Raw genomic sequence first — 11146 nt, forward strand, 5'->3', positions numbered from 1 at the left:
TACTATCTGCCAGGATAACAATATCATTAGCAAACCTTTTCTTGTTAATTACTACACTGTTAACTTTCACTCCTTTGCTAGAGTTTCCTAGGGGTTTTTTATAAACATTATCAGTACAAAGATTGAATAGCTGGAGAAATGTATATTCCTCCAGCTATTTAACTGCATATGGCAGGGGTCGATGCTGGTCTTGTTATTGGTGCTCGCTTTGTTGCCGGGCATTTTCAAAAACTTGTCTCTTGATGCTTCCTGCTTGGTAGCCTCCCTCATGATGTGGCACTCTACCGTGTCGTGAGTCTCCAAGCTGAGGTTGATTATCTTCAAATAATTTCTTTTGGCTTTGTTGGACGTCAGCCAGGACGTCATTGTGGCCGTTGTAGACTTTCTGTGTTACACCTTTAGAGCTGATGCCGTACAGTGTTACAAAATTATAGATAACCTGATAATGTTGTTGTTTTTTTTTAAAAATATTAAGTACAGGTGAATTAAATATATTTAATTGTTCTATTCGCTATCAATTTCATCTTCCAAAGATTGCAGAAGTGTTGCAGACGCTGCAGCACTTCTGGAGCCAAAATACCAGTTTTCCGCTTAGGCAGTGGTCCAAGGCTAGATATGAGTGGATCCGAAGAGATTGGCAATGCATGTAGCACGTCTTCAATAGTCTGCTTCTTTCCAATTTTTTTCGTGTTGTGCTCCCTATAATACTGGCGATCTTTGTGTCTCGATTCGAGAGCTTCTTCACTAAGCTGCCCTATGGGCCCTTTTTAATTGCTCCTCGTTTGATCATTCAGAGAAAACGAGGAGATTATTCTGTTGTGGTTATTATGATTGTAGCTAGATTGCGTTTGCCAGATTTCGTGTAGCTCGTTTGAGTAGCGTAAACAAGCTCCTCCGTACAATGTGCTATAACCAATGTCTTGGTCCGCTTTTTCTTTGCCGATGAACTTTCGATCTACTACCATCATTGTTCGAATAAAAACGAAAGTTAATAATAAATTATTTTTTTGACATTTCATCAAAGATGAAGAAGAATATGGAAGTCTGGGCATTTACGGGGCTTACGACCGTCATAGGCTGGTTTGAGTGATCACTTTACACACGTGTAACATTCACCAATTCTACCCATTATTGACAACCACACTACTCAAATTCTTCGAAGTTCTATATATATGAACCAATTTAGAAACTTTGTTCTTGAATCACTAGAACTTCACTAGAGACATCTATTGGTGAGATGTAAAGAAGCTTTTTTATTAAGCAGAAACTCTTAAATTAGTATGTGAGATCCGAATCCCGGATTATAATCACACACATGAGAAACGCCAGAAAATACCATTTTCATTTTTATTATTAAGCTTATAATTTGACCAGATAATTTATTTACAACATTTTGAGTGTGTCCAAATACTTGTTCACAAAATCTGGATTATCTCCAATTACAGGAGTTACGTAAGCCCCGTAAATGCCCAGACTTCCATATTCTTCTTCATCTTTGATGAAATGTCAAAAAAATAATATGAAAATAACTCCTGTAATTGGAGATAATCCAGATTTTGTGAACAAGTATTTGGACACACTCAAAATGTTGTAAAGTTAATAATAAAATTTAAAAAATGACAACTATTAGCCAACTATTGCTGCCTTCTCTCCATTGTAGTTTCAGTCGTCTGTCACTCAGTTTTATTGTTGAATGTGAGAAGGAAAATGTCTCTACTCGTGTGTATGAGGAATCGTAAGACTCCTTAAGAGTTGTGCCTTCTTAAGAGTTGTGTCTTGTTGGTCTTCCTGGGGTGGATATTCATCACTTTCCTCTTCAGAAAAGTTAAAAAAACAAACCGTTGTTTTCGGTGAAATCCCGTTAAATAAAATAATAAAAAAAATCATTTTCTATATTTTTAATTATATAGATTTATGCCGTGAAAAAGGAAAACGCTCTTTTCTGGTTCCTGAGTCACTCTCACAAAAATGACAAACTTTCACGAAAATTACTTTATGTGGGCAGTTACTATTAATCACAACTGAGAAAAGTGACAATTTTGAACTTTTAGGAGCCTCTTTCACTAGTTTTCCGTCAGATTTAACCGCTTATTTATTTACTTGTGAGACAGGTTTAACTGGACATCAATAATTATAAAATTGTACTCCGCCGTATTATTGTGCCATCATTTTGGTCATGTTGGTCTTCTTAGGGTGGATATTCATTAATTACCTCATCAGAAAGTTAAAAAACAAACCGTTGTTTTTGGTGAAATCCCTTTAAATAAAATACAAAAAAAAATCATTTTCTGTATTTTTAATTATGGGCGTGAATAATTAAACGTATGGACGCGAAGGAAGCTAGGATTGTATATCGGGACAGAGGTGTGTGGGATTTCATCTTCTCTTCCTTCTGCCGAGAAATGCTGCGATGGCAGTAGTAAAAATGAGAAAACATACATAAAGAAAAAAATTAATAAATCTTGAATAAATTCAATATTCAAAACAAAAACCTGTCAATTTTCAGCAAGCACTGGTTGAAATTGAACAAGGAATGCACATTTTTTAGAAAACCTGCGATTTCCCTGTTAACCCTTTCCGGTCCATGAAAAAATAAAAATAAATTCCATCAGGTCCACAATAGATTTCATCGGTGAAAACAGTAATCGATGCAAAGGCCGGGCTTTCTGTCGCGAGTGACGCAAATGTATCGGGTTTCTTACCCACCTCCAGAAATTTTTCTATTGGGTTAAGGTCTCGGTGGGCTATATTCTTGCTATACACATACTGTATGCCTTCAAAAACTTGTCTCGTGATGTATCTTGTCTTTTTCTACGAGAGTGTGACAACGGAAGTGAGACAGTCAAACGCTCTCCATGCTTGCAGAGCCAGATAACCCCGCTTCCTCCTCAGCTGAATTTACACTGTTTAATCGTTTTCTTGGAGATCAAGTGTACTGTGCCAGGATAACAATATCATTAGCATACTTTTTCTTGTTAGTTACAATACTGTTAACTTTCACTCCTTTGCTAGAGTTTCCCAGGGGTTTTTTTATAAACATTATCAGTATAAAGATTGAATAGCTGGAGAAATATATATTTCTCCAGCTATTTAATTGCATATGGCAGGGGTCGATGCTGGTCTTGTTATTGGTGCTCGCTTTGTTGCCGGGCATTTTCAAAAACTTGTCTCTTGATGTATCGTGTCTTTTTCTACGAGAGTGTGACAACAGAAGTGAGATAGTCAAACAGCTCTCCATTCTTGCAGAGCTCAGACACCAGGAAGATGAAGGTGTCCGATTCAAACATACCCTGCAGCTCAATGATGTAAGGGTGCGATATGAGGAACTTTCTGCTTAGTAGCCTCCCGCATGGTGTGGCACTCTACCGTGTCGTGAGTCTCCAAGCTGAGGTTGATTATTTTCCAATAATTTCTTTTGGCTTTGTTTCTTTTGTGTCCTTTGTTAAGGTTCTCACTCTTTCAATAAGGATTCGACCATACATTTTACCAACAGCACTCAATAGACCGATTGCTTTGTAATAATAATAATAATCTTCGATAATTTATATAGCGCTGGTCTTTTTGGTCTTCATCTTGCTGGTCTTCTTAGGCTGGAGCATTGCCAAGATTGTTGGGCACTGGCCTCCCTGTGCAATGGAAATACCGGAGACCAGCTGGCTGAGCTCTCATTATTGTGGGTATTCAACTGCATATGGCGGGAATTGATGCTGGTCTTCTTGTTGTTGGTGCTCGCTTCATTGCCGGGCATCTTCAAAAACCTGTCTTGTGGTGTATTGTGTCTTTTTCTGCAAGAGTGTGACAAAAGAAGTGAGATAGTCAAACAGCTCTCCATGAGAAATGGACCGTTTTCAAGAGAAGTGCTCTTGAAAAAAAAACACGTGTTAAATGCATCCCTATGACCATGTCAATCCAGTGAATACAATAGTCAATAGCGACCCAAAAATATGTGCTTACTCTAATTTATATTTGTGCAATTTATTATTAAAACTTTATGAAAAAATATCCTTGCAGTAAAAAGCACATAAAATTATTTAACTTTATGGAGTACAGGGGCAATTTTAAAACCTCAAAACATGCTAGCTCGCATCTACTACGTTGAGAAAGTTGGGGCTTGTGCGCCCGCGTACCTTGGAGTACCTAGCTGCCAAGGTGTTGGAATTGCCCATCAATGCCTCCAGTGACAACAAGAAGACCACTGCAAGAAGACATCTGCAGTTGAATATCCACAATGACGGGACCTTAACAAGCTGCTCTCCGGCATTATCATTACACAGTGAGGCGTCCTGTCCAACATCTTGGCCATGCTCCAGCCCAAGAAGACCGAGAAGAAAGCGCAACAATACGGCGGCTCCACTTTCCTGCCTTCAGACTCAGCCGATTGACGACGTTTTTCATGAATATATATATTTTCTCTCATTATCATTTTCATATCATAATCCATACCTGTATAAGCGCCCTTGAGGTAGTTTTTTACAAAAATGGCGCAATTTAAATCATCCAAGATTATTATTATTATTTACTAACATATTCAAACAATAAAGTAAAATTTACTACATCAATTGACTTGCCAGTACTGGGTATGCGTTCCCTAATTTATAATTAACTTTCTTATTTAACCAATAAATAAAATAACCTTTAACAAATCAATAAACTACATATAATATTTTAGTTAATATACAGTAATAAAATTTCTGGACATTTTATTATACAATAGGAATTAATAAAAAAAAAAGAAAATTATAATACGTGTTGGACATGAGTGGATACAAAATTATCTAGGCAAGGATATAAAGAAGTTAAACATTACTTATAAATTTATTATTAACTTACGTTATTCGAACAATAAAATAAAATAACCTTTAACTTACGTTATTCAAACAATAAAATAAAATAACCTTTAACGAATCAATTAACTATCTAGTACTAGTATGCGTTCCCTAATTTATTATTAACTTTTTTATTTAAACAATAAATAAAATAAACTTTATCAAATCAATTAACTAGCTTGTACTAGTATGGGTATGCATGGTGGAATTCCCGGGCCGGGGTGTGTAGTCAGGTAAGTCACAAAATGGTAAAAATGAGATTTACGTATATAAGCCACTTGACTACAATTTTTTCTCTTTCGATGTGAGTAGTCGGTCCGTCCTAAAGTAAGTCCTAAGATTCAATATAAAAAATGTGCGTGACACAGTCATGACAAATTTTACATCTTATGGGGTGCCATTCGTCAATGTTGAAAGGTTAATCTCTACTTAATAAATCAACACTAAGATTAGTCGAGACTGTAGGAACAATTTCAGTAATTTGGGCTTAGTTAATATGATGCTGGTCTTCTTGTTACCTCTGGCTTCGTTGCCGGGCATATCCAACATCTTACAGGCCCTTACTTTTTCACTTTCACTTTCATTTTTGTCATCTGTTAATTACAACACTGTTACCTTTCACTCCTTTGCTAGAGTTTCCTAGGGGTTTTTTAGAAACATTTTCAGTATGGAGATTAAAAAGCTGGAGAAACATACATTTCTACAGCTATATATTCTATATATATTTCTATATTCTAGTCATGTAAAGTACGTGAGTATCAGCCAGGACGTCAATGAGGCTGTTGTTGAGTTACGCCTTTAGAGCTGATGCCGCACAGTGTTACAAAATTATAGATAACCAGATAATGTTGTTTATTTTTTGAAAATATTAAGTAAAGGTGAATTAAATATATTTAATTGTTCTATTCGCTATCAATTTCATCTTCCAAAGATTGCAGAAGTGTTGCAGACGCTGCAGCACTTCTGGAGCCAAAATACCAGTTTTCCGCTTAGGCAGTGGTCCAAGGCTAGATATGAGTGGATCTGAAGAGATTGGCAATGCATGTAGCACGTCTTCAATAGTCTGCTTCTTTCCATTTTTTTTCGTATTGTGCTCCCATTAATACTGGCGATCTTTGTGTCTCGATTCGAGAGCTTCTTCACTAAGCTTGCCCTATGGGCCCTTTTTAATTGCTCCTCGTTTGATCATTCAGAGAAAAGGAGGAGATTATTCTGTTGCGGTTTTTATGTTTGGAGCCAGATTGCGCTTGCCAGTTTTCGTGTAGCTCGTTTGAGTAGCATAAACAAGCTCCTCCGTACAATGTGCTATCACCAATGTCTTTGTCCGCTTCTTCTTTGCCGATGAACTTTCGATCTACTACCATCATTGTTCGAATAAAAACGATGGTTAATAATAAAATTTAAAAAATGACAACTATTAGCCAACTATTGCTGCCTTCTCTCCATTGCAGTTTTAGTCGTCTGTCACTCAGTTTTATTGTTGAATGTGAGAAGGAAAATGTCTCTACTCGTGTGTATGAGGAATCGTAAGACTCCTTAAGAGTTGTGCCTTCTTAAGAGTTGTGTCTTGTTGGTCTTCCTGGGGTGGATATTCATCCCTTTCCTCGTCAGAAAAGTTAAAAAACAAACCGTTGTTTTTGGTGAAATCCCGTTAAATAAAATACAAAAAAAAAACATTTTCTGTATTTTTAATTACATATATAGATTTATCCCGTGAAAAAGGAAAACGTTCTTTTCTGGTTCCTGAGTCACTCTCACAAAAATGACGAACTTTCACGAAAATTACTTTATGTGGGTAGTTATTATTAATCACAACTGAGAAAAGTGACAATTTTGAACTTTTAGGAGCCTCTTTCACTAGTTTTTCGTCAGATTTAACCACTTATTTATTTACTTTTGAGACAGGTTTAATTGGACATCAATTATTATAAAATTGTACTCCGCCGTATTATTGTGCCATCATTTTGGTCTTGTTGGTCATCCTGGGGTGGATATTCATCACTTTCCTCGTCAGAAAAGTTAAAAAACAAACCGTTGTTTTTGGTGAAATCCCTTTAAATAAAATACGAAAAAAATCATTTTCTGTATTTTTAATTATGGGCGAGAATAATTAAACGTATGGACGCGAAGGAAGCTAGGATTGTATATCGGGACAGAGGTGTGTGGGATTTCATCTTCTCTGCCTTCTGCCGAGAAATGCTGCGATGGCAGTAGTAAAAATGAGAAAACATACATAAAGAAAAACATTAATAAATCTTGAATAAATTCAATATTCAAAACAAAAACCACTCAATTTTCAGCAAGCAATGGTTGAAATTGACTAAGGAATGCACATTTTTTAGATTACCTGTGATTTCTCTATTAAGCTTTTTGCTGTATGCTCTTCTATAGATATGTACAATAGATTTTACTTTTTGCCTTTGTATCAAAGATACACTTACCTGATACTTATTATTCTATATATTATGCTATACCTATGTACAATGACAGATTAGTTGTATTTTACAAGATGTGTTATTTAATAAACAATTGTATAAGGGAAGAGAAAATATAACACTGTTTGCATATTTTTTGTTTATTTATTTAAAAACCTTTTGTACAATCAGTATATTGTTGATGGGTCATGACAATAAAGGAAAAAATACAATCATTTATAATTTATTTATATTATAAAATTAAACAACTTTGTTCTAACTGCTTTTTTTTATTATTAGTACACTTTAATCTACCGGTTTCGACAAGAACCTTGTCATCATCAGGGTTTATTAAATTCTAAAACATTAAAATACTCATAATTAATTACATTCCCTTACCAAAAACTTCCACAACTTTTTTTGTGCTCCCGTTATGTAATCCCTGCTTTTAAACCTTAAGGTGGGGGACTGACCGGAGTCATTTGGTCGTAATGAAACACGTTACAACGCAAGCATTCGTATAGTCAGTACAGCGTTCCGAGCACTCCATCCGATGTTCGGATGCACGCCGCGAATGTTACGCCACGACGAAACGCTCCGGTCAGTCCCCGCCTTTAGATGTTGACGTCGAGAGATTATATTTAGTAGTTTGTTAAAGCAACTCGCCTCGGGGTGCTGGGCAATCTTCACATTCTGGATTCTATATTTTCCTGCGCTTCATTACAATTGCGAACTTTTGTGTAAGCTTTTTTCCCAATTTTATGGTCCGGGGCGACTCGAGCTATAAATATCACCAGTTGCGCGTGACCCGTGGCATCATCTGCACACTTCTCCATAGCTGATCTGTAATTTAGGAAACCAAATCAGTACAGCGATACAAGTCAATCCAACGATAACACTATTGGCTGTAATGTTAAATGGCTCTGGACCATTTTGGGTATTTTATTCAATTTAGAACTTGATGATAAATAATGCTTATACCAAATATCACCTATAACTCAAGTGCACAAAACATTTATCACCAATAATTAAAAATTAGGTTATGTGAAGAATGTTTTTTTTTTCTTAAAGAGATACATTTGTGTTTTTATTATTTACACAAATATTTCAATTTCATACTATTTCTGTGAGCCTAAGCCACTGCTCATTATTAGAAATAGGCATCAAATCGGCGTAGAACGGATTCGTACCGAGAAACTCTGACTTAAGAGTCTGCGACACTAACCACAGGACCACAACCCGACACTTATAGGTAATAATGTTATAGGTAATAATTTCACAATTATCCCACACTGGTAGCATAACTGATACATATCGCTCACTCCTTTCAAGAACGTCATAAATCAAAATACTTGATTTTTCAGGAGAACGTTTTTAAAGTTTAAACATATAATACAATATATTAAAAATAAATATCAAGCCACTTATTGAACTTTTTACTGTGCAACAGAACTTTTTAGGCAAAACCTGAAGGTTTTTTCTCCATTTGAAAAATATTTATTATATTTAAAAAAAAAATAAACAATACCTTTTCTTCAAAATGCAAAAACAACACTTTCTGCCCTGTAGCGGGTAAATATTAAGTTAAAAATATGCCGCTTTCGCTGGGATATAGTACATTTTCTGGGCATTCCAAAAATATGCATAGCTGAAAATTGACAAATTTTGATTTATGACGTTCTTGAAAGGAGTGAGCGATATGCCGAATGTTATTGGGAAATTAATTAATAGCCATTATACATCCCTAATTATTGCTCAAATAACCAAAAGAAAGTTTTTCAGTATCATCTGCCACATCACATTTGGATTAAATAAACGGATAATAGATATAAACGCTAAATGCAATGATTGTAACATATCGCTCACTTCTTTCAAGAACGTCATAAATCAAAAAACTTGATTTTTCAGGAGAACGTTTTTAATGTTTAAAAATATAATACAATGGATCAAAAATAAATATCAAGCCACTTATTGAATTTTTTATTGTCAACACATATTTTTAGGTTAACCTGAAGGTTTTTTCTCCATTTGAAAAATATTTAGTATATTTAAAAAAATAATTAAACAATACCTTTTCTTCAAAATGCAAAAACAACACTTTCTGCCCTGTAGCGGGTAGATATTAAGTTAGAAATATGCTTCTTTTGCTGGGATTTAGTACATTTTGTGGGCATTCCGAAAACATGCACAACTGAAAATTGTCGATTTTTGATTTATGACGTTCTTGAAAGGAGTGAGCTATATTTATTCTTACCTTTATGCATTAACTCTGCCAAATTTCGAACTCATGTTAAGGTTATGTTTTGAAAATGCTCTATAAATAAGATTGCAACAACTGCTTGCAAATTATCCGATAGTCCTCGAGAAAAACCAACATCAATCATAATTCAAGGAATTAAATAAATTTTATTGGAAATTGCGCTTCGTAAGGTACGGTTGAATAATGTCACAATGACAGCGCGGGAGAATGCAACGATGTTTTAAAATTGTGTTATCGTCAGCATACATTATAATTTAATGTATTATCTCGTTTTTTTAAGCTGAAAATTATAAATGAAAACATTATTTTAATATATTTATAGAAACGTCATTAACATTGTAAAAATAAGACTTTAATATTCGATACATTACATACATTTTAAGATATTAAAAAAGGCGTTAAAATAATTTTGTTACCACGTGCCTGAAAATTCACTCCTTTGATTTATGTGCTCCCGGGAGGAAATCCACAGAATACAGTTGCTTCGCTTGCGCAAAAATTTATAGCAACAACACTGATTTATTTATTTTGGAACATGATATTTTTCAGGCTTATTTATTTCCTAGAGTAATTCCATAATTTAAGTCTTGGGTTTCGATGCTTGAAATCAATAAAAACCACTTAATTATACAATTCTCAGCCTTTTCAACAATTTGCAATATACAATTACGACATCAACAGCAAAAAAGGTTAAAAAAATTATGTTTTTAGGTTAACCTCAAAGATTACTTACGTCAAATGTCAGCTGTAGAGAAACCAACGTGGTATGTGTTCATAAATAAATTACTCCGCATATTTCTGAGCGCCTGGTAGAATCTCCATAGAGCAGATTTTTATTTACATATTTATTTTCAATAGACAAATTCTAATTTACCAACTTTACTAAAGGCGCTAAATAAGATGTGATTACTTCGTCGATTTCTGTACGCCTGGTAGATTTATCCATTCAATAACAGTTAAAATTTAAAAAAAAATATTAAATATATATATATATATATATATATATATATATATATATATATATATATATATATATATATATATATATATATATATATATATATATATATATATATAAATGTATGTATGTAGTATGTATGTATATACCTGAAATAAATAACGACTTCGTTACTTAATTCGGTTTTTGGATCATTCAAATCTAATCACTCAAAATGGAAAACATGTAGTACCTATTTACCGTGAAAAAGCTAAGAACACCAACTTTACTATTTATTGATTTGGCGTTTAATTTGTAGAACTCCATTTTAATTTATGTATTAATTTTAAATCAAACACAGATTTTTAGAGTCTACTAAGTTGTATTGTATTAACAAAAACACATTAAAAATTAAATTGATTCCCATAAATTATTACTGCACGTGTTAAAACTGTCACTTAGAATTGTATAGCTACATAAGGACCGTAGTCCATTTGATCTTCACATTCGTTTGATAATGCCCTAACAAGGCGAAACAATTGTCACAATATAATTTTAATGTGTTTTTGTTAATAAAATACAAATTAGTAAACTCAAAAAATCTGTGTTTGATTTAAAATTAATACATAAACCAACAATACTATTCGGATATACGAAAAAGTAACAGTTACCCGTTAGTCACATCTCTACTTTAAATATTCCATAGCGC

The 11146-nt window shown here is 34.1% G+C and overlaps 1 long non-coding RNA gene across 1 annotated transcript; it reads right to left on the reverse strand.

The window, feature by feature from the left end:
• Positions 1–7417: 7417 nt before the first annotated feature.
• Positions 7418–10204, reverse strand: LOC148309390 (uncharacterized). Its single transcript, XR_015837551.1, has 3 exons — positions 9924–10204; positions 9495–9780; positions 7418–8083 (listed from the first exon to the last, which is right to left on the reverse strand). It is a non-coding gene; the product is annotated as an uncharacterized LOC148309390 (long non-coding RNA).
• Between the last annotated feature and the right edge of the window lie 942 nt (positions 10205–11146).

This window comes from Brachycentrus maculatus, unplaced genomic scaffold, assembly GCF_059751285.1.
Source record: "Brachycentrus maculatus isolate JH-2025_06_01 unplaced genomic scaffold, ASM5975128v1 h1tg000126l, whole genome shotgun sequence".
NCBI lineage: Eukaryota > Metazoa > Arthropoda > Insecta > Trichoptera > Brachycentridae > Brachycentrus > Brachycentrus maculatus.